Genomic DNA, 27219 nt, shown 5'->3' with positions numbered 1-27219 from the left:
TTAATCTTTTCCTGACCACTTTGAATCAATTGAATATTTTTCCTGATTCCATTTTATCTCCTTTGTTGTCTTATTAGTAATACTCCTTGCTTTTTTCCTTTTAGTGTTCATTGCATACATCTTTAACTTATCATCTACCTTCAAGTAATATTAACCACTTCACATATTATAGAAGAATCTTAGAACAATCTATTGTATTGCCTCTTCTTGGCCTTTATGCAATTACTTCTACAGATATTTTAAACCCCGAAACATTGTGATTATTTTTTGATTTCAACAGTCATTATCTTTTAAAAATATTTTTTAAGTAAGAAAGAAAGCTTTTGTATTTATCCAAATATTTACCATATTGATGTTGTATTCCTTTTTTTTTTTTTTTATGTTGTATTCCTTTATGTTGATCAAGATTTCACACTGGTAGATTGTTCATCTAACTGAAGAACTTCCATTAACATTTCTTGTAGTGCAGGTCTGCTGGTGATAAATTCTCTTGGTTTTTATATGTCTGTAAAAGTATTTTATTCTCATGTTTCAAAGATATTTTTTCCAGATGCAGAATTCTCAGTTGATACTTTTTTTCTTTCAGGACTTTAAACATGTTCAACTGCCTTTGGTCCTGCATTGTTTCCAACAAGAAGTCTTCTGTTTTTCTTGTCTTTGTTCTTAGCTAGGTGATATATTTCCACTGGATATTTTTAAGATTTTCTTATTATTATGGTTTTAAAACTTTTCACTTTGAAGTCTATGTGGAGATTTTTTCATATTTTCTGAGCTTGTGTTGAACTTAAATCAGTGGATTTTTCATTTCAATCAAATTTGAAAATTTTGGCTAGTATTTCTTCAAATATTTTTCTTTTCCATTCCCACCTTATGGATTCCAATTACACTTAATATTAGGCAACTTGAGGTTGTCTTATAGCTCACTGATGCTGTTCTTTTTTTTTTCTTTCAGTTTATTTTCTCTATGCTTTATTTTGAATAGTTTCTGTTGCCATGTCTTCAGATTCACTAATCTTTTTTTCTTTGGTATCTACTTTGTCATAAATCCCACCTAATGTATTTTTCATTGCACATATTATATTTTTATCTCTAGAAATGTCTTTTAAAAATATCTTCCATGTCTCTACATTTCATGCTCAATTTCCTCTTATTTTTTTAAAAGATTTTATTTATTTATTCATGAGAGACACAGACAGAGAGGCAGAGACACAGGCAGAGGGAGAAGCAGGCTCCCTGCCTGGAGCCTAGTGCAGGACTCGATCCCAGGGATCCCGGGATCACAACGTGAGCTGAAGGCAGACACTCAACCACTGAGCCACCCAGGTGCCCCTTTAACTTCTTTAACATGTGATATAGTTTTAGTGTTCTTGTCCACTAATTCTATCAGAAGTGTCATTCGGGGTTTGTTTCTTTTGATTACCTTTTCTCATTATGGGTTTTATTTTCCTTCTTCTTTCATGCTTTCTAATTTTTTATTGGAGGTCTGACATTTCAAATATTGCCTGTTGGGTACTAGATATTTTTGTGTTCCTATAAACATTCTTGAGTTATTTGGAAACACTTTGGTCCTTTTGAGGCTCCCTTTTTCATGTGGGCTACTTTACCTTTAATGGTGCTGAAATACACATAAAACATAATAACATAAAATTTACCATCTTAATAATAGTTCAGTAGTATTAAGTATACTCTCACTGTTGTGCAACCAGTCCCCAGGACTCTTTTCATTTTGTAAAACTGGAACACTATGCCTGAAGGCTTACTTTTTTTTTATAGTTTTGGTAGGTGGAATTAGAGTAGCTTTTCTTTAGGCTAAGGCTAATTCTACCCCACTAATGAGGCAATATCTCTAAGCAATGCACTGCATGACCCATGAATTATGTGACTTCCCACTGTGGCTGGTGGGAATACAACTATTCCCAGCTCCATGTGAGCTCTGAGGATTGTTCCTTCTGCTCCTTTTGGGAGGTCCTTCTCTGACCTCAGGCAGTTTCCTCACATGCATACACTGATCAGTACTTAGTTAGAACACTTGTACTGGGTATTTTACTGTATTTGGTAAATTGAATTTAAATAAAATTAAAAAAAAAAAAAAAAGAACACTTGGAGAGGACTTCCTGACATCTCCAGAGCTCTCCTTCCCTCTGTGAAACTCTCTTCTCTCTGGTACTCTTTTCTGTGAACTCCGGCCACATTGGCCTCCCTGAATTCCTACCTTCGTATCCTCAACTCAAGGAGGTGGGTAGGCTTCACTTGTGTTCCCACTCCCTGCTCTGCAGCCTGAAAATTCTCTCTAGCAGTAAGCCAAAGCAAGTGTAGAGCTCACCTCATGTGATCCCTTCTCAGGGATCATTGTCCTGTGCCTCCTGATGCCCAATTGCTGAAAACTGCTCTTTCAGACTTTTTTTTTCTGGTTTTGCAGTTTCAGTCAGGAGGATAAATCCAATTCCTGTTACTCCATCTTGACTGGAAGCAGAAGTCTTAACACATTCATTCTCTCCCAGAGGATTTTCTGGGTACCATGTTTCTACATATCTTTGTCTTGTATCTGTCTTTTTCTTTTTCCTTACCTCTTTCTATTCTTGTAAAAATAGTCTTTGATACATTATCTTTTCCTCTTCATTCTTTGGTGGGTACTAAAAACTAACAACACATGGAAGGTGGTATCACTCTGAAATCCCATATCACAAGATAATGGCAGAATTTACCAAAAGGAATGTTAGCAGCAACAATCAGGCTGTCAACTCCACTGGCATGCTACAGAGGACCCTCTAGTTCCACCAGTTACCCACAGCAAGCTGCATAAGCATTCTATCATATATCCACTTTTTGAAAGGAAAAATTATTCTAGTATATTATATAATTCAAGTACCAACCTGACAACAAAAAATGCCCCATATTTTAAAGATTAGATCTTTCTCGCTTATTTGGCTGAGATTAATGAAAAATTGCTCCTATATAAAAATAATAATTAGTGAATACATACCATTACATTATAGATACTCATTACATACCAGATATTCTTATATGTACTTTATGGATTATAATTTAATATAGCAATCATATAAAATAAATAGTATAACTATCATTCTAAATTGCACACAAGAAAAACTTAAGACTGGCCAAGAGACATGTGGTAGTTTATAGTAGATCTGTGAATCTAAAATCTGTTTGACGCTAAAGCCCATTGTATATGGTAGTGGTGTTGCAAATTGAAAACACTATCATCTTACAAAGGAAAATTAACTTTGGTCTAAAATAACTATTAGAATAACAAGTCAGGGCAGCCCGGGTAGCTCAGCAGTTTAGCACCACCTTCAGCCCAGGGTGTGATCCTGGACACCCAGGATCGAGTCTGTCAGGCTTTCTGCATGGAGCCTGCTTCTCCCTCTGCCTGTGTCTCTGCCTCTCTCTCTCTCTCTGTGTCTCTCATGAATAAATAAATAAAATCTTAAAAAAAAAGAATAACAAGTCAAATAAGGAATGATATTCTCTATTAGATAAAGAAGAAAACTCTGACCAATAATTAGAAAGAATAATGTAATAAAAAATAAGGTGTCATCTTTTGTAAAGCTCTTTAGTGAAGGAGGAAGGTAAGGCTTCCAACGTTTAGTGTTCTGACTTTATAAATCAGAGCAGTAGTTATGTGAATTATTTGTAATGAAATGTATGTGTATGAAGACACTGCAATAATCTGGGAGGAATAGGATTAGGGTCCTGTCTCAAAAAGCATGTCATGGGAATCTCGGTAAGTGCAAGAATAAAGGTACATATGGAAGAAGAATGAACGGTGTAGAGGGGGTTTTGGAAAAATGAAGTCCTCCTTTGATAAGATGAATACTTTTTTTTAAATGAGTTTTGCTCCTAGTTTCTCTGGGCAATGATTTTTTTCCTTTGAAAAGAAGAGGTCAAGCAAGATTAACGAGAGGAGGCTCAGCAATGTGTAGGTGGAGCTGAACATGTCCTGGACAGAGGTGGAAGGGTCAGGTCCTCACTCCAGCTATGAATCAACTTGCTGGCTAATAATGAGTCCATATTTAAACCTCACTAGGCCTATTTTTTTAAGTAGGAAGGCCCCTTTCTCACAAGAAATTTTATGCAGAAGCTCAATACACAAAACAGAAGAAAAAACCGAGACATCTGATGGAAGCTGTAGGTTGAGGGCTGTGGTCTTGGTCCCCCTGCTCACCAATCACCCTTAGGATCCTGACTGGTTTCAAAGAGCCCATGGGCTCCCCTTCTGTCTGAAGGGCCTTCCAAGACTACAGTGTGCATCCCCGGGTTCCAGTCCCAACCACCACCCTGAGGCTGTCAAGGCAATGTCCTTCTGGTCCCAATTTTGATTAACTGTAAAGCAGAGCTAGAAGAATCTCTAAGATCCCTACTGGCTCTAACACTGCCTCTTAATAGGAATGTGATGGTTAATAAATTAATAAGATGCCTTTGCATTGCAGCAGACTATTAAGGGAAAAGGATATTAACCAAGTAGGCAGTGTTTTCCAAGGCCCATAAATATTCCATTACTTTATAGGTCAGATTTTTTTCAGAATGAAATAAAATCAATAGAATTTAGAAGGTCTGTGAGCCCTAACCTGTGTTTCCGTAACTCACTGAGTAAAACCTGAAATGTGCACCAATTCAAACCATTTTGGTGCATGGGTTTTGGTTGTTTTTTTTTTTTTTTATAGAGGATTTCCTGTGGTAGGAAGTCACTTAAAAATACTGCAAAAGTGACTAAAAATAGAAATAATTGATTCTGGTTATATAAGAGAACAACCTTTTTCTTAGGACATACATGTGGAAGTATTTATTTATTTATTTATTTTTTTAATATATATTTTTTTAATTTTTATTTATTTATGATAGTCACACAGAGAGAGAGAGAGAGAGAGAGGCAGAGACACAGGCAGAGGGAGAAGCAGGCTCCATGCACCGGGAGCCCGACGTGGGATTCGATCCCGGGTCTCCAGGATCGCGCCCTGGGCCAAAGGCAGGCGCTAAACCGCTGCGCCACCCAGGGATCATCACATGTGGAAGTATTTAATAGTGAAGGGGCCCAATGTCTCTCACTTACTCATGAATGGTTTAAAAAATATGTATTGATACACATGTATTACGGGGGGAAAGGGAAGGGAGACAAAACATAAACATGGCTAATCTGGGTGAAAGGCATACAAGAGTTCTTTGTACTATTCTTGCAACTTTATGCAAGTTTAAAATTATATCATAGCAATAAATAAATAACAAAAGTTACAAAACCAAAACGCTCAAAACAATACCTGACTGAAAATGCACTTCTTTCCCTCAAAGGCCTTATTGCAAACTTCCTGACATATCCAGATATAAAAGAGAGTATCTGTGACATTTTCCCATACCTAATTTTCTCTTCCCATCCCCTTTTCTCCTCGCTTACTCTGCTGGAGCAAGAATGCCAGAAAGCCCTATAGGCTGAAGACTTGCAACTGAGAGTCTGCTTAACCCCACCTCTTCTGCTGCTCTCATACACTTCCAAAGTATAGTAAGGAAATTATTGAATATCGAAAGATCTCACCCATCCATACTGATCATAGAAAGCATGCCACTTGTATTTGAATGCCAGGCCTCCTTATTCAGTAAAATATTTGCTAAGTTTAAGCAAGGATGAGAAAAAATATGAGAATTAAGAATATTCTTTCAGAGAAAAGGTAGTATAGCTGACGTGGTTGGTGCTCCCTTGGTTCTCACCATTCACATGGTGCCCATGGCTTCTTACTGCAAACTCCTCCAATTCTCTACCTGAGAGCTTTCCCCAGTGCAGCAAGCTGAACAGATATACTGGGAATTAATGTCCCTGAAAGTGCCCCTCAGTCAGTGATGGACAGTTTGGAGGATAAATATGCCCCACTTCTTCTCCCTCTCAAGCATGTTCTAATCTACACAAGCTCTCAAATGTCCCCGGAAAGGCTGAACCCCAGCCATGCACAGTGGTAGTCAATTTATTAATATACCCTGGGTTAACTCCTTTCTCATTCCTATCTCACTTACCTCCCGTCCTTGGGTTTTCTTCCCAAATAAACTACTTGCAACTCAGATTCTTCTTTCAGTCTCAGCTTCTGGGGAGCACACTGCAATGGCAGGTGCCATTTCAAGAGGGAAAGAAAATAAACTAAGCTTCACTAAAGTATAACAGAGATATAGCTATGTTTTGGATGTTACAGCTGTTACCTTGTTTGACTTTCATAGCAACCCCATAAGAAAAATATAATTACCCTATTTTTGTGGATATGGGGACAAGTGGCTCAGAAAGGTAAACATCTTGCTCCAAATCACACAGTTTGGGGAGGCTGGAGAGGAGCTAACTTTCAAACCTACACCCATCGGACTGCAAGACACCCATGCCTGCCTCAACATTATGCTTCCTGAATTTCTTCATTAATTGGCAGCCCACTACTGATCAGCTTCTCCCCTCAAATCCCTCAGAGACCCACAGTAACTTCTTGCAAGATACATCCATGAAAGCAAAAGAAACAAAAGCAAAAATGAACTATTGGGACTTCATCAAGATAAGAAGCTTTTGCACAGCAAAGGATACAGTCAACAAAACTCAAAGACAACCTACAGAATGGGAGAAGATATTTGCAAATGACGTATCAGATAAAGGGCTAGTTTCCAAGATCTATAAAGAACTTATGAAACTCAACACCCAAGAAACAAACAATCCAATCATGAAATGGGCAAAAGACATGAAGAGAAATCTCACAGAGGAAGACATAGACATGGCCAACATGCACATGAGAAAATGCTCCGCATCACTTGCCATCAGGGAAATACAAATCAAAACCACAATGAGATACCACCTCACACCAGTGAGAATGGGGAAAATTAACAAGGCAGGAAACAACAAATGTTGGAGAGGATGCGGAGAAAAGGGAACCCTCCTGCACTGTTGGTGGGAATGTGAACTGGTGCAGCCACTCTGGAAAACTGTGTGGAGGTTCCTCAAAGAGTTAAAAATAGACCTGCCCTACGACCCAGCAATTGCACTGCTGGGGATTTACCCCAAAGATTCAGATGCAATGAAACGCCGGGACACCTGCACCCCGATGTTTCTAGCAGCCATGTCCACAATAGCCAAACTGTGGAAGGAGCCTCAGTGTCCATCGAAAGATGAATGGATAAAGAAGATGTGGTTTATGTATACAATGGAATATTACTCAGCCATTAGAAACGACAAATACCCACCATTTGCTTCAACGTGGATGGAACTGGAGGGTATTATGCTGAGTGAAGTAAGTCAATCGGAGAAGGACAAACAGTGTATGTTCTCATTCATTTGGGGAATATAAATAATAGTGAGAGGGAATAGAAGGGAAGGGAGAAGAAATGTGTGGGAAATATCAGAAAGGGAGACAGAACATAAAAGACTCCTAACTCTGGGAAACAAACTAGGGGTGGTGGAAGGGGAGGAGGGTGGGGTGTGGGGGTGAATGGGTGACGGGCACTGAGGGGGACACTTGACGGAATGAGCACTGGGTGTTATTCTGTATGTTGGTAAATTGAACACCAATAAAAATTAATTTATTAAAAAAAATCCCTCAGAGACAAAAAGTTTTGAGGTCATTCTTTCTGGAGTCTGAGTAAGTCAATACATAAGAAAAAAAAAAGGCTGCATCAGAGCATTTCGGTTCAGTTCCACACCTGAGTTGTATTGCGTGCTCACTACCACATCCTGCCACATCCTATGAGTGGGACACAGTTCCTAGCCTCAGAAAGCTTCCAGTCCAGAGAGGCAGACTGCCCATAATAAACAGCAGCCACCTAAGGAGTTAAGATATAAAGCACAAGTATGCATTGGGGAAGGTTACTTAGCCCCACTTGGGGTTTTAGGAAAGTTTCCTAGGAAGGTAAAGTCCAGTCTGAGTCTTGAGGAATGCAAGAATTTCCAGGGATACAATCAAAAGATATTTGAATGGTAAAGTCAGCAGAATGTAGTGACCAAAGGTGAAAGTTGAGGGAAGGGTAGGAGTCTAGGATGATACCCAGAGTTTTGGCTTGAGTGTCCGGGTGGATGATGGTACTGTTAACCAAGACTGAGAATACAGAAGGAAAAACAGGTTGGAAGACACTGAGGTGGGCAGCTCAGGTGGCTCAGCGGTTTAGCGCCGCCTTCAGCCCAGGGTGTGATCCTGGAGGCCCAGGATTAAGTCCCACGTCGGGCTTCCTGCATGGAGCCTGCTTCTCCCTCTGCCTGTGTCTCTGCCTCTCTCTCTCTCTCTGTGTGTCTCTCATGAATAAATAAATAATATCTTTTAAAAAAAAAAAAGGAGGACACTGTGGCCTTTTCAGTTCACGCATCACTATAGGGGACAGTGGCAGGCATCCTCTGAGTCTGCCAGGCAAGCTTTCCCACAATCTGTCTTTGGTGCCAGGGCAGTTTCTTGGCCATAGGCTCTTGACCCAAGCCTGACCAACTGCTGCCCCCCCCACCACACACACTTTCATCAAGAATACCTGAGCAAGTCTCTCACCTGTATCAGCTTTGATAGCTTAACAGGCCATCCTCCCCAAAACTCGGCAGCTTAAAACAACAATTTATCATTTCTCACAATTCTGGGGGGTGTCTGGGTGGGTCTTCTTGGTCTTAGATGGTTTAGAATGCCGCCACTCGGGATCTCTGGGTGGCTCAGTGGTTTAGCACCTGCCTTCGGCTCAGGACATGATCTTGGAGTCCCAGGATCGAGTCCCACATCGGGCTCCCTGCATGAAGCCTGTATCTCCCTCTGCCTGTGTCTCTGCAGGCACAGATGTCTGTGGATGTCTAGGTCTCTCTCTCTCTCTCTCCCCATGTGAAGTCTCATTTTTTAACAGGCTACACTGCTTCCTCACATGGAGGCAGAGAGGTTCCCAATAATGAAAGCCTAATTCCAATGCATAAACAGTTTTCAAACGTCTGCTTGTGTCATATTACCAATTGGCCAAAGCAAGTCACATGGCCATGGCCAGACTTAAGAGGTAGAGAAATAGACTCTTAATTCTCAGTGGGATGAGTGCAACATGTTGTGGCCAATTTTTTTTTTCATTCAACCACATGACCCTACAATGGCAATCAGAGCCCTTCCCTGGGAATGAAACATAACCTCTGAGAGAATGATTTCACTTTCTGCTTATATTGATAAGCAGATGCAAGCTGGGGCCATCTTTCCCACCACACAGAGAGTACCTGCCTGCAGGATGAAATCAAGCAGAAACAACCAAAGATGTGAGATGTTAGGGGACTTGGCGGCCTCAAGGCTGGAATTCCAGGGTTTTAAGTCTTGGTTCCTAAAGCTATTCCATCTTTCCTATGACACCTTCCCAGCTATTTGAGCAAATACATGCCTTTCTGCTAACATTTTTTTTGTTTTGTTTTGGTTTCGTTACTTATCATGGAAATAGTCTAGTCTAATAGTCTAATTCAACCACCTTCCTTCAGTTGCTTCTGATGAAGTGCCTTCCCCAACCTTTCTTCCCTAAGGCTGTTCTCCTGAGGCAAGCTCTTCAAGACACCATCTCAGGGCTCCCAGTATTCATCTTGGAGCACTTGTCAAATGAGGCCCAGTGAAGGTGGACAGAAGGTCTAGATTCAGACTTGATAAAAACAATCACTTTACAGATCTTGGCTTCAGGCTATAAAGTTGAAGGTTCCCATTGAGCAGATGGCTAATCTCTCCTTCTCCCTGAAGGCAAACCCCAAACCATGCAAGGTAGCCCCAAGGAGGCAAGCCACTCCGGAGTTATAATAGAAGACCAGTAACCCTGGGTGACTTGTCCTGCTCTGAGGGAAGCCCAGCCTCTGTCATGTAGCCTATGGGATGAAGTGTACTTTCTGGTGTGGAAGCAGGCAGTGAATGGGTGACGTGAGGAGCATAAAGGTCAGTTATCCCCAATTCTCTGAGCTCACGGGATTTGCTGGGCCTCCTTTATGAGCTTGGTTCAATTTTGCCAGCAAAGTCCAAACAATTCCCTCAGGTCAGGATGTCTCAAAGGAGGCATCTTCCACTTCAGTGGAAAATATCATCTTCATACTTCAGAACTCAAGTCTCCTGACCAAAGCTCTTCCCTTTCCTGTCATTCTTTTCTCAGTTCATAGCCTGACCATCCTCCAACTGCCTAAACTGAGAACCTCAGACCCATCTTCTCTTCTTCTATCATTCCTGAACAGAAAGAATGAACAGGACCAAAGAGCGACCAGTAGAAAGATGAAGGGTGCTACAGCCAATCTGTCCTATTTAAACTTAGGCGACTTTTTCAACCTCTCTGGGTCTCAGTTTCCTTATCTGTAAAATAGGGCTGATATATGGCAACCAACATCAAAGGCATTTTGTAAGGGCTAAAGAGTTAATATGTAAAACATTTAGAACAGTACCCAGGACATGGTAGGTGTTCAACAAAAGGAAGCTGGAATTTTGAAGTCCTTCCTCTTCCCCACTCTCGTTACCATTGCAATTCCTCTGGCTCTATTGATCTCCTGCTTGGATTGTTGAATCAGACTTGTAAGCCAGTCAGTTTCCCAGCAGGAAACATAGGGTACACTTTAAAGTGGTGAGTAAGGGGTTCCTGGGTGGCTCAGTCAGCTGGGCATCTGCCTTAAGCTCAGGTCATGATCCCGGGGTCCTGGGATGGAGCCCTGTATCAGGTTCCCTGCTCTTTGAGGAGCTTGTCTTTGCCTGAGCCTCTCTCTCTCTTTCTCTCCCTCTCTCTCTCTCTCTGTCTTTCATGAATAAATAAACAAAATCTTTAAAAAAAAAAAAAAGAGGGGTAACTAAAATGACAAAGGTGTGGGCAGGGCCAAGAGAGCCAAAGAGAGTGCTGAAGCACCATAAGGACTAGCAAGGCAGGAAGCCACTGCAGCCTAACAAAGGGCATGGGCTACAAGCCCAGGAGAGGAGCTGCCTGATGGGGGCTGTAGTCTTACAAGAAGGGCCATGGCCTCAGCCATCCTGCAGTTCAGCAGAGAGGGAGCCACAGGAATAAGTACCCTGCCTCCTTTCCTTCCCTCTGGGTCTCTGAAATTGCACGGATGTAGCAGAAGCCCAAGGGCCAAGGAACCCCTGCTACAGTCCATCCAAGTCAGTCTCCAGGGCTTAAAGCAGGGTGGGGAAGGATGGAGAGCAGATCTAGAGGGACAAACAGAAGATATTCAGCACAACTCCTAGCTAGTCTTCCTCCTTCCACTTTCCATCCGCTGTATGGTCCTCTTCCACATTATCACCATACCTATCTTTGTTAATCTTATCATATGTCTCCACTGCTTAAACTCCTTCAGTGGTTCTCATTCTTCACAGCATCAAGGATCCCATTCTTAAGATCAGATCCAAATTCTTTAGCGTGATGTGCTCTACTTTTCCAGTTCCACTTTACACCACACCTCTTCCCCAGAACCAAACTGAACCACTCAACACTGCCTAAACCCACGAAGCCTTCACACCACCATGCCTCTCCTCATGCCATTCCTCATATCTGGAATGCTGGTCCTTTCTTCATGAACCCACCGTCAGGTGTTCCCTGTGCCTTTCCTCCACTGTTCTGGAAACAATCGGTTGAACATGCTTCTAGAGACTGCCAGTAGGCAGTAGGTCACTCAACTATAACACTTACTATCTTTTATTATGGACATTTGTGTGTCTGTCTCTCTCCCAAGTTATCCTCTCACAGGCAAGGATCTATCTTGACTACCTCTTAGTTCTCATCATGTTCCTGTCATGAGCAAAGCTGGTTGAATTAAGAAATGAATGCATGACAAAACTCAGTGTTGGGTATAAGGATTCATTCAGGGCAGCCCGGGTGGCTCAGCAGTTTAGCGCCGCCTTTGGCCCAGGGCGTGATCCTGGAGACCCAGGATTGAGTCCCGCGTCGGGCTCCCCGCATGGAGCCTGCTTCTCCCTCTGCCTGTGTCTCTGCCTCTTTCTCTCTCTGTGTGTGTCTCTCATGAATAAATAAATAAAATATTTTTAAAAAAGGATTAATTCATTCAGCAAATTGTTATTGAACACCTGTGTGCTAGGCACTATTCTAGAACTCAATAGTAAACAAAAGAGAGAGAAACTCTTGCCCTCATGGAGCTTACATTCTTAAAAGTGGAAGTAGTAGGATAAACAATAAACAAAATAAGTATATGCTCACTGGTAAAAAGTGCTAGGGAGAAAAGTAAAGCCATGATAGGGGATAAGAAATGATGGGGTGCAGACTGGGGTACAACTTTAAATACAATGATTACACCAATTTCCTGTTGTTGCCACAAAATAGTGGTTTAAAACAACACAAAGGGCAGTCTGGGTGGCTCAGTGGTTTAGTGCCACCTTCAGTCCAGGGTGTGATCCTGGAGACCGGGGATTGAGTCCCACATCTGGTTCCCTGCATGGAGCCTGCTTCTCCCTCTGCCTGTGTCTGTGCCTCTCTCTCTGTGTCTCTCATAAATAAATAAATAAAATCTTTTTTTAAAAAATAAAAATAAAACAACACAGATGTATTATCTTATATTTCTGTAGGTTAGAGTCCAACATGGTCTCACTGAGTTACAGTCAGTGTGCTGGTAGGATTGTGTGCCTCCTGGAGTCTCTAGGGGAGAATCATGAATTTATTCATGAGAGACACACACACACACACAGAGGGAGAGAGAGAGAGAGGCAGAGAGACAGAAAGAGGCAGAGACACAGGCAAAGGCAGAAGCAGCTCCATGCGGGAGCCTGACGTGGGACTGGATCCCAGGTCTCCAGGATCAGGCCCTGGGCTGAAGGCAGCGCTAAACTGCTGAGCCACCCAGGCTGCCCCCTTTCCAGCTTCTTGAGGTTGCCATAGTCCTTCCTCCATCTTAAAAGCCAGCACCAACAGGTTGAATCCTTCTCATATTGAATCTCTTTCTCTCTTTCACTTTCAAGGACCTGTGTGACCACACTGGATCCACCCACACAATCCAGGATAGTCTCTTCATCTCAAAATCCTCAACTTAGCCACATCTGCAAAGTGCCATTGGCTCTGCAAGGGAACATATTCACAGATCCCGGGGATTAGGATGTGGACATGAGAGGGAGGGCATTTTTCTGCCTACCTCCACGGTCTTCCAGAAAGACCTCACTGAGAAGGTGACAGGTGAGTCAAAGCTTCAACGTGGGAAAGAAGCAAGCCTTGTCACTACCCAGAAGAGGAGTGTCCCAGGCAGAGGAAATAGGCTTTATGGGGGCTGCACCCAGTGTGCCTACAGGACACCAGCAAGGTCAGTGGGATGAGGCAGATCAGAATCCTGAGAGGCACAGGCAGGGAGGGGCATCAGGTAGGACCAGCCCAAGGCTAAGGGAGATGGCAGCAGTAGGAGGGTTTTGAACAGAGAAGAGACAAGATCAGAGTTACATTGTAACAGGGCCACTCTGGATGTCATGTCAAGAAGAGGCTGAAAGGGGTGAGCGCAATAGTGGACAGGTCTTGCAGGACAATCAGCCAGGGTGCCTTGGACCAGGGCATTGGCAGGACCAGGGCATTTGCTGTATTATTCTACTCACTTTTCTATGGGATGGAGGTATTCATACTGATAAAAAGATGCCTGGAAAGGACTTTGATATTTTGAAGGCATATTTAGTCCAATTGCATTCTTTCCTGGAGGACCACATTGTAATGGCCTTGGGGAGGCCGGAACATGTTGTATTTTCAAAGATTTCCAGATAAAAGTCTATATTGCTCTGCTTTGGGCCAACTCCAATTGGCCTTCAGTTCCTGACTGAGGAGTTTTCCTGACATCAGTCCCTTCCACCCTTTCCCATACCTCAATTGGATGAGGTGCTCCCACTCTGTGCTCCACAGCACCCTGTAGGTTCCTCTTCAGAACATTTGTCCTGCTTGGTACAAATTGCTCGAGGTTCTATGCTCCATGAGGGCAGGGACTGTGTCTATCTCATTCATCGCCTCTCCTGGAACCGGCATCTAGTAAATGCTTGGCAAATATTTGTATATGAATGAATGACTGCAACACTTTCCAAAGATGAATAAATGAAGTAGCCAGTGTCAGTAAGTGTCATAGATTTACCTGAAAAAGGGACTTCACAGATAGGGCAACATTTTGGATCTCACAGCTCTATAACATACGGTGTGCGGGGCACTGATGTGTTTCATTTCTGATGAGGTGGGGCCCTGGTCAGCATCCCCTGGACACAAGACCTCACACTCCCTAGACTTGCTTCAGGCGAGACAATAGAGACTCTCTGAGCTGCGCCCTCCTTCCACCCTCTGCAAAGGCCTGTGTTCTCCCTGGGTCCTTAGTGCCTTCAGGTCCCTAAAGAGCTGCATACAATTCTCTTTTCATTGCAACAAGGATTGCATTGTCCAGCACTATACCACCCCTGCCCCATTTCTTCCCTTTCTGCTTTTCTGTCTGTTCTACACCTCCTCTCAGGGTGCCCCTCCTTCTCTCTTGGATGCAAGGGCAGGCTCCAAGTGGCTCATATTACTCACTTCTCAACTCTAAACAGCTTAAGCATTCAAGCCCTTCTCCAAGTGAAAGACAGGATGGGGCTGGGTTGGCTTTGGTTGAGCGCCAATTAAACTGAATACCTAGACCTCATTTTCTTTCAAGACTTAGATACTCCAGCACCACAAATATTACCAAGAATAAACATATTTGTGTGTGTGATGGAAGATTACTCAGCCATGACAAAGGAGAAAATCCTGCTGTTTGAGACAAATTGGATGGACCTTCAGAGCATGATGCTAAGGGAAATAAGTCAGAGTTCAGAAAAACAGACACTAAAGTGGTAGTTACCAGGAGCTGGAGCTTAGGGGAACAGGGAGATATTGGTCAAAAGGCACATACTTTCAGTTATTATAACATTAGTAAGTTCTGGAGATCTAATGTACCTACAGTGATTACAGTAAATAATACTGTACCAATATACTTCAAAATTGCTGAGAACAGATCTTCAGCGTTCTCCCCCCACAAAAAGAAATAGCAACTAGGTAACAGGATGGAAGTGTTAGCTAATGCTATGGTGATAATCATTCTGCAATATATAAATGTATCAGATCAACACTGTATACCTTAAACTTATACAATATTATGTAGCCATTGTATCTCAGTAGAGCTGGGGGAAATAATGTGTCTAAAGCAGAGTTTCTCAACCTGGGTGCTAACTCACATTTTGGACTGGATAATTCTTTTGTGGGAGACTGTCCTGTAATTGTAGTACCCCGTTTCCACCTACTAGATTATAGTGGCAACATCCCCTCTGGCTATGACATCCAACAATGTCTCTAGACATTACTAAAAGCCCCCCTGTGAAGGAGGGGTCACCCTGATTGAGATCCACTGGTCTACAACCTTAAAAATGCACACAGAAATGGATCCTATGGAAATCCATGTAGAGTTTTATTCTGAGGAAATTGGGGATGTACATGAAGTTGATAAAAGGAACAACTTCACCAAGAGGATTACCTAAATTTCCAACATAGGGGAGATAAGTACATCCAAACTTCAGAATATCATATGCCATTTAAAATGATCTGTGATCCACATCTACAGGCACAAAATGTCTATGGCCTGTCAACAAGTGAAAGAAGCTGGTAACAAAAGAGGATTATAGTATAACTACAGAGTGAGACTACAGTTCTGCATTGAGAAAAAAGTCTGGAAGGATACAGTCCAAAATGTTCACAGTAGGCATCTCTAAAATGGGGAGATATGGGTGACTTTTTTCTTTTGCATTTTTGTATTTCCTAGGCTATCTAGAATGAACAAATATTACCTAATTTATGAGATGTAAAATAAAATTCTTTGGAAAGAAAAAGAGTGGTCTCAGGCACTCCCTCTACCCTTTGCTTCTCCTAGTAGATAAAAGAAATGTATTGTGGGCAGCCTGGGTGGCTCAACGGTTTAGCACCTGCCTTCAGCCCAGGGAGTCATCCTGGAGACCCAGGATCGAATCCCACATCGGGCTCCCTGCATGGAGCCTTCCTCTCCCTCTACCTGTGTCTCTGCCTCTCTCTCTGTGTCTCTCATGAATAAATAAGTTAAACAAAATTAAAAAAAAAGAAATGTATTGCTTGAGGAGACTCTCAACTAGACCCAGTCTTCTTATTTTGCTTCTCTCCTACCCTGCCCACTTCTCTACCTACTCTGTCCTCCCAGAATTCCAATTAATAGTGAGAAGAAGAATTTGTCATTCAAGTGTAGGCACAGCTTTAGAGATGGCTAGTGCGGGGAGTGTGGGTGGGGTCACTAAACCCATGTCCTAAATACCCCTGGTGTGGCCTGGTTACCTGGGCTCTTGGTGGGCCAGCTCTCCACAGCAGCTAATATTTCCTTTGGCACATTCTAAATTCTCGAGGCCAAAGAGTCTGGATCCTTGGTTCCTTCCTTCTCACCTACAGCCTGTCTCTTGACTGTTCATTAGCATCTCGGGCTCAGCGAGGCCAGGGCGGACAGAAGAGATGAGAGACAAAGCAATTGTTTCTGCCTCCTGCCAGCACTGCCAGTAAACTGACTGCTGGGAAAGGGGTGGCAAGCACTGGTAGGGATGAGTTTGTGGCCATCCTCCAAATCCACTGGCCTGGGGTCATCTGTTTTTCCTCTCCCATGGCTTCTCTCCCCTGTCCACTCCCTGAGTCCCTTGAACCTGGTTGGGAGCTGCCTTGCAGGGATGGATTCCAGGTAAGCGGGTGCCGTGGAAACTCAGGTGTCTGGCTTACTGGCTCTCAGGTCCTGCAGAGGAAAGCTCCTCCATAGGTATATGTGTAGGTATGTGTGCACGGAGGGCATGTAAAGGAAAGCAGGGGAACAGGAACATCTAGTCAACCATCCTGAACTGGGTTGGTCCTCAGCAGCTGTGCCCTGGCTCTTCTGCAGATTTTATGACCATTAGTTCTGGCCAGAGACCTACTTGATGAGCAGAGGTCTGGAGGGTCCTCCTTTTAACCCCTACATGCTGGGCAAGTCTTAGAACCCCTCACAGAGCACCTTGACCAATAAGCCTCCCAATGGCCCTCTGGAGTCGGGAAGGTCATCACCACCGTACAGATGAAGAACTGAGATGGGGCAAATTCAAGCTGCTGGTCCCACACCTGGGAAGGGAAGGGTCTGAGGGAGTTCCAGGTTCTCCTCCTCAGCCCCTTCTCCCATCCTGCCCCTGAAATGTGGGTCCACCCCAAAATGGAACAAAAGCACCATACATGCAGTGCAATCAAGACAGGTTCTGTGAAAAGATAGTGAGACCTCAGCGCCAAAGCCCACGGTCTTGGCAGTTCCCTGGCAAACAGGACTCAAATTCCATTTGTGATATCAGAGGTGCCAGGGGCATCCACATGGTCTGTGATTTCTGGACAAGGGCATGACCAGTGCAAGGGCGCAAGACCTTGCTCTTAGATGGGTCCCATGCTGGGCCAAATACTTGGCCATCGGAATCCCTGGGTGGCTCAGCGGTTTGGCGCCTGCCTTTGGCCCAGGGTGCGATCCTGGAGACCCGGGATCAAATCCCACGTTGGGTTCCCGGTGCATGGAGCCTGCTTCTCCCTCTGCCTGTGTCTCTGCCTCTCTCTCTCTCTCTCTCTCTCTCTCTGACTATCATAAATAAATAAAAAAAAATTAAAAAAAAATACTCGGCCATCTCCATCTTAAAATTCTTAATAAGTATTGAATGTGGGCCCTTGTATTTTCATTTTACACAGCACCCTGTAAATTATGTAGCTGGTCCTGCTTCTGGGAAAACTTCCTGGTCACCTCTCCCTATCTTGCCCATCCCCAAACTCAGTGCTTCATGAAGGTTCACAGTAGGGGATGCTTTCTCAGCAAGTGTTTGAAACCAACCCAAAACAAAATAAATAAAAGCCCCTAATCCATGCAATTAGCCAATAATGTCTCCTCCCCACTTCCCCACCAAAGCTGACACTTGTTCCCTAGAAACTCATTACCTCTCCCAAGGTCTTACTATCATTTTAATGTGACTCACAAATAAAATTACCAGGGGCTCTTTTCCTCTCTGTATTTTCTGGCATAATTTTGCACCTGTTTCTGCTGCTATTGTCTTTGTTGGGTGTGCTGTTTTCCCATCTCTGTCCTCTCACCTCTTCATATATACTGTACATACAATCATAAAGAATATTCCAGGCAGGTCAAGAATCTCTCTGTACCCACACCACCAATTTTTTTTTAAGATTTTATTCAAGAGAAACACAGAGAGGAGAGAGAGAGAGAGAGAGAGAGAGAGAGAGAAAGAGAGAGAGAGGCAGAGGGAGAAGCAGGCTCCATGCAGGGAGCCCGACGTGGGACTTGATCCTGGGTCTCCAGGATCACACCCTGGGCTGAAGGCAGCACTAAACCGCCGAGCCACCAATTTTGTTTTTTTTTTTTTTTTGAAGCTGATGGTTTTAAGACCCTAAACTGGGGATGCCTGGGTGGCTTAGCGGTTGAGAGTCTGCCTTTGGCTCAGGGCATGATCCAGGGGTCCTGGATTCAAGTCCCACATCAGGCTCCTTCATGGAGCCTGTGTCTCTCTCTGCCTATGTCTCTGCCTCTCTCTGTGTGTCTCTCATGAATAATTGAAAAATAAAATAAAATCTTTAAAAAAAATAAAAGACCCTAAACTGGCTCCAGCCAATTTTTACTAACGTATGTCACCCCAGGGACTGGGGCTGGATGGTCAAATGTTAGCATTGGCAGATGTCCTTTGGAAGGTCCCTAGAAGGGTTACACGCTCTGAGCTGTTCTTGGCAAGTGGGCCGTAATCTGTGAGATAGCCAGACCATCCACAGGAAGGGGAGGATAAGGAGAGAATGTGAACTTCAATGACCCTTTGATATGCCCATCAAAGGACAAGTCCTCCTCAAAGGAAGATCAAATACAATTTCTGTCCAGGTGGTGCCTATAATAATCATAGAAATTAACACAGGTTAGTTTTCTTTGGTGTCTGGGAGTGGTAGGCAGAATAATGGCTTCCTGGTACCTGTGAATATGTTACATTACATAGTAAAGCGGAAGTAAGATTGCAGATGGAATTAAGGTTACTAATCAGCTGACTCTAAAGATGACAAGATTATCCTGGATTATCCAAGTAGGTCCAAAGTAATTACAAGGGTCCCCAAAAGTGGAAGAGAAGCAGGTCAGAGTGGTTCTATGTGAGAAGGACTCAAGCTGCTGAGTCAAGGATAAAGGCTGGCTTTGAAGGTGGAGCAAGGGGCTATGAGCCAAGGCATGCAGGCAGCCTAGAAGCCAGGAAAGGCAAGGACACAGATTCTCCCCACAGGCTTCTGAAAGGAATGTAGCCCTGTGGACACCTTGATTTTAGCCCAGTAAGGCCTGCATCAGACCACTAATCTACAGAACGATAAGATAATAAATTTTGTGTTACTCTAAGTTGTTAACTTTGCAATAATGTGTTACAGCAGCCATGAGGAACTAATCCACTGGCTCCTGAGGATTTTTATCACCAGAGTGTTTTGAACAAGCAGAGCTACGCAGAGGCAGAGAGAGGCCCTCAGCAGTGCCATCACTACTCCCCTCACAATGAGGACACCATGGCAAAATTGTGAATTAAATAAAAAGATTAAAAATATCCTTCACTTTTTGTCCTCAGGCTGTCCCACAACCCAAGTGGATCGCTCATATGGGAGGAACACCATTAAGACCTACCCCATAAAGACCAACTTAACCCAGAAGCTCCCAAGTTTTCCCTTCATCCTATCAAAGCTTAATGATCCTATATATTTTTAAAAAAAGCACAGAAATGATTATATTGCCTATAGATACACTAAGGGATAATGGATGATGATATATAAATAAATATTCATTTATTGTTTATCCTTTTAGAAAATGCTGGCACGTTTAATGTGGCTCACTCTGGACCAGCAGCACTTATCCTTTTTATAGTCACAGGCTCTCCTAGGAATCCAATAGAAGAAAAATACCAACATGCACAAAATCTATTTTAGAGGCTCATGAAACCCCTGAACCATCCAGCCCCAGCCCAGAACTCTGCTCCAATTGCTAGGACAGCTGAGGAAGGTAATCTGAGGGCCACTTAAGGCCTGTGTCCTTAAAATCATTTCTCACCATTGGCTACCTACTTACTGCCTACACATTAGACAGACTCTAACTCTGACCTACAAAACTCCAGAATCATTGATAAGTATCTTTCCATCTTTCTTGCTGGTCTAAGAGACCTTAGGGATTACAGACCAGAGGCCAGTGATGGGAATAAGATGAGAAAAGGATGAAGAATTGGGGAAAGGAGCTATAAGAAATAACCAGGGGGTAGCTTTTTGACAAGCAAGAGTGCTCTTATAGACAGAGAGGCACAAAATCATCATGTCCTGTTAAATAGTACCTGACTACCACCAGAGTGAAGGTGGCTGAGCCCAGGCCAAAGGGAGAGATCAACACTCGTATCCCCGTCACCTAGAGGGCAGATCTCCACCACCAGGGGTGTACCCGTGAGCAATGCTATCCCAACCCATTCCCACTCCAGAGCTGTGCACATGTCTGGTGTCCAAATCACAGCTGTGTAGGAAGTCACTGTCCCTCAAGGGTGTGTGCCCGGGGGGTGACCAGCAGGGCACAGCTGTCAGATGGACCTCCATGCAAGCCCTGACCACTCCTTACCAACTCTGTGATCTTGAGCAAATGAGTCCTCCCTACATTTTACTTCCTCAAATACAAAATACAGATGATACCAGGCCACAACCACAGTCTCAACAAATCATATGCTTCAAAATTCAGAATTTTTCAGATTTTTGAAAAGTAATAGAGTACAAAAGCACATAATGGTTCTGTCATCAAATACATGAATATGAATATTCACACTAAATAGTTTAGGTAAGATTTTGCCACCAAATGAATTCATTGGGTCAAGTTTTCTCTCTAAATTAGTTGTGAAATAATGAGGTATCTGGGTGGCTCAGTCAGTGAAGCTTCTGCCTTCCATTCAGGTCATGATCCCAGGGTCTGGGGATCGAGCCCCGAGTCAGGCTCCCTGCCCAGCGGAGGTCTGCTTCTACCTTCTACCTGGCTCACTTGTATATTCCTATAGCACCTGGCCCACCCTAGACACACATCCCCACATGTGTGGAAAGTAGAATTTAACTCAATATCTAACATCTCTCAACCTTCCTGTCTCCAAGCAGGTGCAGAGAAGGGCATCCCAAAAGTGCTCCCTCACGGCTCCTAAATTTGAGCTCCGATAAAAACACCAATGTAGGGACACCTGGGTGGCTTAGCAGTTGAGCATCTGTCTTTGGTTCAGGTTGTGATTCCGGGGTCCTGGGATCGAGTCTCGCATCGAGGTCCCTGTGGGGAGCCTGCTTCTCCCTCTGCCTACGTCTCTGCCTCTGTGTGTCTCATGAATAAATAAAATCTTTTAAAAAAAGCCCCACCAGTGTACATATTCAGCATCACCACAAGGGTGCCTGGAGAACCACTTTTGCACTTCAAAATACCTTTTTTCAAAAACCCAATTAATATCCACAAAGAATGCCCCTGGGCGGGGACACTTACGGGAAATTAGCCCTTTAGCTAAAATTTATTTCATTTGAGTCCAAAATCTTCCCTCCAACCTTTAGACTGCAAAAGCATCTGGCAGCCCCAGGAGGCCTGGGAAGCCAGCTTGGGTCTCTGTTCCCCCAGTGGTCACTGCCACACATCAGGGGCTCTCTGGGCACAGAGCCAAGGACAGCTTTGCTTTTAGTGTTTTGTATTTCTTCCCTATGATGACTCCAGTCTTTAGAAGCAGGGCCAGCAGAGTTTGGAAGGCTCTCTGCCTGCCTCTTTGCACTGGCATCACTGAATGTGAGAAACCCAGGGGGCCCCCCATGGAAGGCTGAATGAGCCCTGAGGTAAACAAACACAGGCTATAGCCTGAGAAACACACTAAAAGATTTTGGAAAGTGCCTCTTCTTTCTAAGAGAGGGGAAAGGGAAGACTCCATGGCAGGAGGGACTGATGTAGCCACCTGGATTATTGTCCTCGGTGAGGGTGGTCACTGGCTCTTGTCATAACACACACCCCTACCGCGGCCCAGCCAGGCCAGTAAGACCACCCAGGGCATGCAGCCTTGTTTATAGGATGCAGGTTAGGATTAATTCTCAGTCCCTTCAGGAGTGCTGTTAATATCTGGAGCCCAGTGGCTTCCCATTCTTCTCATTTGTTGGTATGTCAGAAATGTTTATAAAGGGCCTTTTATCTCAGGGGGCAGAGGAGCTTGGGTCCCAGATGTCCCCCAAAATGTCTTGCCCCAGGACAGATGCACTTCCAACCCTGAGGAGCAGGGGCATCATGAGAAGTGTGTGCTCTTCGGGAAATGGAGATGACAGTAAAGCCACTGACCCTCAGAGGTGAAAGGGGCCTTGGAGCAGGGGCTCTAGCAGCCTCTATGTGGAGTGAATGACTGTGCTAGACCAGACGTAACTTTCCAACGGATTTCTAGCCTCGATGACCCTGTTGGTTCTGGGAGCGATGGTGGACTGGTGCATGGGGTGGAGATGGGAACGTAGGGTACTGACACTGGGCAGGCAGTTGTTGCACCGAAATGAGTCCTTACAGCAGTGCCCACAAAAGGAGGCTTGGGCACTCTCCCTTGCAGGTGAGGGTATCTACGTAGGGCTGATTGAGGCTTTCTCTAGAGGTTTTTTTGTTTTGTCTTGTTTTGTTTTTTATCTCTTTCAAATAGCTTCTACCCCAGGCATCTAATCCAAACAACTATCCTCGCTCCCACTACCAAGCCTTCCAGGTCCGATATCCCGTCTTCTTTCCTCTCTACTCTCCTCCCTGCAGAGAAACCACAATCGAGCACGCTATCAGACCCGTGTTAGAAGATGTGTGTTGAAAAAAAAAAAAGGAAGATGTGTGTTGAAAGCAACTGGCAGGAACATGTGGATTCCTAAGAGGAGGTGCCTGCAAGCTACTCACATTCCTAAAATGCTGCCTCTTATCAACCTAAGGAATCTTGGGGCTGGTGGAATTTCAAGCAATACAAGAGGGAACCATAGGACAATCTGAGCTGGGAGCATGTGATGTTAAACTGCAGGGAACGCAGGGTCACTCCCAGGCCACCTGCCCCCTGGGACAGCACCTCGGACCCAAAGGGTCTAAGAGCAACCTGCGGTGCCTGTTAAAGGCCGATCCCAGGGGCCCGCTCCCAAATGCTCTGGTTTTGTAGGGCTGGGTAAAGCCCCAATGTCCCCAATTCAGACAGTCCACAGACCAAGCGGAGAAGAACAGACAGGCCCATTACCTATGCCTGCTTCTTATTTTTCAGCCTCTCAATGATATTTTCCCCCAAGGAGCTGAAGGTTAAGGTAGTAGGGGAACAGTGGTCCCCTCCATTTCCATGCAGACAACATAGAATTACCCCAACCAATCCTCAATACTTGGATATTTACAGATCCAAGTGTCTGAAATTCGTTTCAACCCGGTCCAAAGGAAAAAAGAAAGCTCTGAGATATTACTATGAGACCTAATCTAATGACCTCTGTCTTTTCACCGCAGATGAGATCATATCAAGGTTAAATTCCTGGTGTTGATAACTGTATTGTGATTATATTCTTATTCTCAGGAAATACATGCTAAAGTATTGAGAGATAAAGGGCGCGATGTCTGCAGAGTTTCTCAAACAGCTCAGAAAAATAATACACACATAGATGTGTACACATACCCATACAGAATATGATCGAGCAAAGGGGACAAGATACAAATTGTTGAGTCTGCATAGAGCATAAGAGAATTCCCCACACTATTCTTAGAACAATTTGATGTGCCTGAAATTACAAAGTAGAAAGTTACAAGGAAAAAAATCCCAGTCTGTCAGTAAATAGACTCCACTCTTTTTACCTCAGTATGTATCTGAAATTTTCTACCATGAAGACAATTCCCTGTGCCAGGCCCTGGGTCTGGCGCCAGAGGCACCAACCCTGGACCAGCCAGAGAGCCTCACACCATTTACAACATTATGGCCAATGAGGTGTGAGCTGGGAGTGCCACCTCAATTTGTGGTGCCACCTTGCACATCTTGTCCTCCCAACCCTCAACACTGAAAGGAAATAACTTTACAATCTGACTTTTGCAATGTTACCTTTTTCTGATGGTACAATTAATATCAATATTTTAGGAGAGAAGTCTTACATAGCAGTTATAAGCCAGAAAAAAAAAAATGCCTTTCAGACACACATTGCCCCTATCACAAAAGATTTTTTATTAGGTGAGTTACTTAAAACTCCAGAGTTTACACTGGGCTTTAACACCTTTCCTTACATGGTTTTGGGGATATAAAATTAAGCTGAAAGGACAGATGGATTTTTTTTTTTTTTGGTTCTCATTCAATTAGAATAGAAGCTAGAGATTAAATGGATCATATGATATATAACAAGAGGATGCATATGCAGAGGTAATATTAAAAATCATTGACCAGGGCACCAGCCAATCAAAACCAATCAGAACAGATGTAGATATAAGTCCTGCAGCTGGGCCTGGCATTGACCCTTAAGCTCCCAGATTGTTGGAAATTCCAGTACCATGGAAGGCACCAGCTACTCAGTAATGTATACACTTACTGAACACCAGCTCTGTACACAAAGGAATATTAGCTCTAATAGCTGTGGTCTATTCCGATGCTCATGGGAGCTATGCCAAATTTAGGTTCATATCCAGTCTATACTCAGAGGGTGGTGACTTCACTCTTCCCAGAGATCCACATAGAGTTAAGACCCTGGAGTAATCTGAGTACAGCTCAAAAACGTTAATGACTTGGGGTGCCAGGGTGGCTCAGTCAGGTAAGTGTCTGGGTTAAGCATCTCCCTTCAGCTCAGGTCATGATCTCAGGGTCCTGGGATAGAGCCTGGTGTCAGGCTCCCTGCTCAGTGGGGAGTCTGCTTCCCCCTCCTTCCTCACCCCTGCCCTGCCCCACCACTCATGTGCGAGCTCTCTCTCTCTCAAATAAATAATTTAAATCTTTTTAAAAATGTTAATGACTCACCCACTTTTCAAGAGCTGCTGAGCCAAACACAATGGATTTGGGGGTTAGAGACAGAGAGGGGAAACATGTGGATATTGTTCACACTCACTAATAAATACCTCCTTTTGCTTATAGAGACTTCAGGGCAAAACAAATGCTTTTGGGGACACTCAAGTGAGTCATAGGCTGAGAATAGAAACGAGCTACACTGTAACCATCTGCAAAACCTTCTCATGAACATATTTATTAGAGGAGTGGGTAACAAACTACTCCATGAAACAGTTAAGTTTTAGAAATTTATTTCTAATTTCATGCATGGGACTTTTGAAGAAGTAAGGGTATGTTCTATCATCTTCCCACGCTGAGAGAACATTAAGTTGGTTACTCTACTGGGAAAAATCACAGCTGTTCCTTTGAGTTATAAAAGGTATGAGGGTAGAGACCTGGTCTTTGTTTTGTTTTTTGTTTTTGCTTTTTTACACAGTGCCTGATTCAAGACCAGAAGTAATTAACTGCTTGCTTGATCAATGCTTTTTGGTTGTGAGGTAGAGAATGCTAAAGGGAATGACCTTGCCCATTCAGGTCACAGGGTACTTTTTTTTTTCTCCCGTAGCAATTATTGTATTTAATATAAGACAGCTGTCTTTTCCTGGCAGATGAACACGATGGCAGACTTTGTGTAGTACTTACTTATTTTTCCTGTACAGTTGCCTGTGGCAGGGTGTTCAGCCCCTGGGGAGGGGTTACACCCCTCCCAGTACTGGTCTGTGCCAGTCACAGGTAACATTTATAAGTCACTGTCTCTTGAAAATCAACACAATCAAATTGCGAGTGTATGATGACAGGAAGAAAATAAAATTTAAACCTGAGTTCTAAACTCTTTTCTGGTCTCATTTCATTTCAAAGTCCATTGGTTTTGGGTTTTTTCTTCCCCAATTTAAGGGCAATCTCAGGAAACTTCCACAATCCCACAAGACTTGGATTCCCACCACAGTGTCGCATATTCATGTATGAAGAGGAATGATCAGCCTCTGTGGCATCCAACAACCACCGCAGGCCATCGATGAAGCACTTCCCTTAAGTAGGCACTTCACACGCAGTGTTTGACTGGAAGGTTTTATACAATGGCCGCGTGACAATCCTTCTCTAGACATTCTCTCCATGTCTGCCTTTAAAACATTCCAAAATCTCTAGCCAAAAGCTGTGGCTTTGTTTCCTTGATCCTGTAGCTAGCAATTTCCCCGAGTGTGAGATGGCTCTTTGTAGGTTGTTTGTGCAAATAAAAGGTACCTGCTAGGTGAGGTTAAGTGGACTTCTAAATACCCTACTAAGTAAAATTCGAAGCAAGAGAACAGAAATCTGGACATGACTTCATCACTGAGATTCTGTGTCATCTGAAAGATGAAGACACTCCAGAAAACTATCAGCCTGGGGCAGGTGTGTCACCATGGAAAACCTTGGTTAAAAAAACATTCTAAGTCACTCGATTTCCATGTTCTTTTTAATTCAGCTCTCCCACAGCAGATTTAGCAAACCTCTCCTGCCCCACCTCAGCCCATAAAAACCCAGCAGAGCAACAGGGAGCCCTGTAAGCATCCCCAGTGAGGTCAGGATGGATGGATGCATGGTCAGAGGGGCATGTAGGTTTCGGGGGTATTGAGAAAGGCTTCTCGCTCCCCAATCCTTCCCCCAAAATCACATGGGAAGTTCTCTAACAGGGGAAAAAACATTTTTTTAAAGTTAAAGAATAAAACGTTTTCTTCCCTTAGAAAGAAAGGCCACACAGTGATTAAACTCACTCATTCATTTATTCCTTCATCCATTCACCCAACACTGATATGTTGAGCAGAGGCTATGTGCCAGGTCCTGGGAGGTAGGAGTGCCACAGGGCCTCATGGAAAAGATGAACCTTTACAACTCACTGTACTGACAGCAGGATTTGAGAGAAGTGCGGGTGATGGAAAGTAGGGAGAGTACGCTACAACATGAAACCAGAGCCCTTTCAGGGAATGGAGGTGACACCAAAAAAGGGAAAGTCAGGACAGGGAGTGAAGGAAGCCTCTGGGGTGGACGTGTTAGCTGTCTGAGCAGCCAAGCCATCTTCTTCATTTGAGCAGAGCCTGGGTTTTGTTTGCCTCTTAATCTCCACTCCTTCTACTCCTACCACATGTGGCTTACTGGCCAACATTAGTGTTCAATCCTTTGCCAAGGCCTGATTTAACAAGGCACTGGGGAGATAATCCTGCAAGGGAGACTGGAGGAGACCTAAGCTGTGAGGTGGCCAGGA

At 43.8% G+C, this 27219-nt stretch overlaps 1 protein-coding gene across 1 annotated transcript in view; it reads right to left on the bottom strand.

Annotated features, from left to right (window-relative positions):
* SCD5 (stearoyl-CoA desaturase 5) overlaps positions 1–27219 on the bottom strand; it is a 145389-nt gene that overhangs the window by 109362 nt on the left and 8808 nt on the right. The window lies entirely within an intron of this gene.

This window comes from Nyctereutes procyonoides, unplaced genomic scaffold, assembly GCF_905146905.1.
Source record: "Nyctereutes procyonoides isolate TBG_1078 unplaced genomic scaffold, NYPRO_anot_genome, whole genome shotgun sequence".
NCBI classification, from domain to species: domain Eukaryota; kingdom Metazoa; phylum Chordata; class Mammalia; order Carnivora; family Canidae; genus Nyctereutes; species Nyctereutes procyonoides.
Note: the sequence above shows the minus strand (reverse complement) of the source record. Positions and strands in the feature narration are given on the sequence as shown.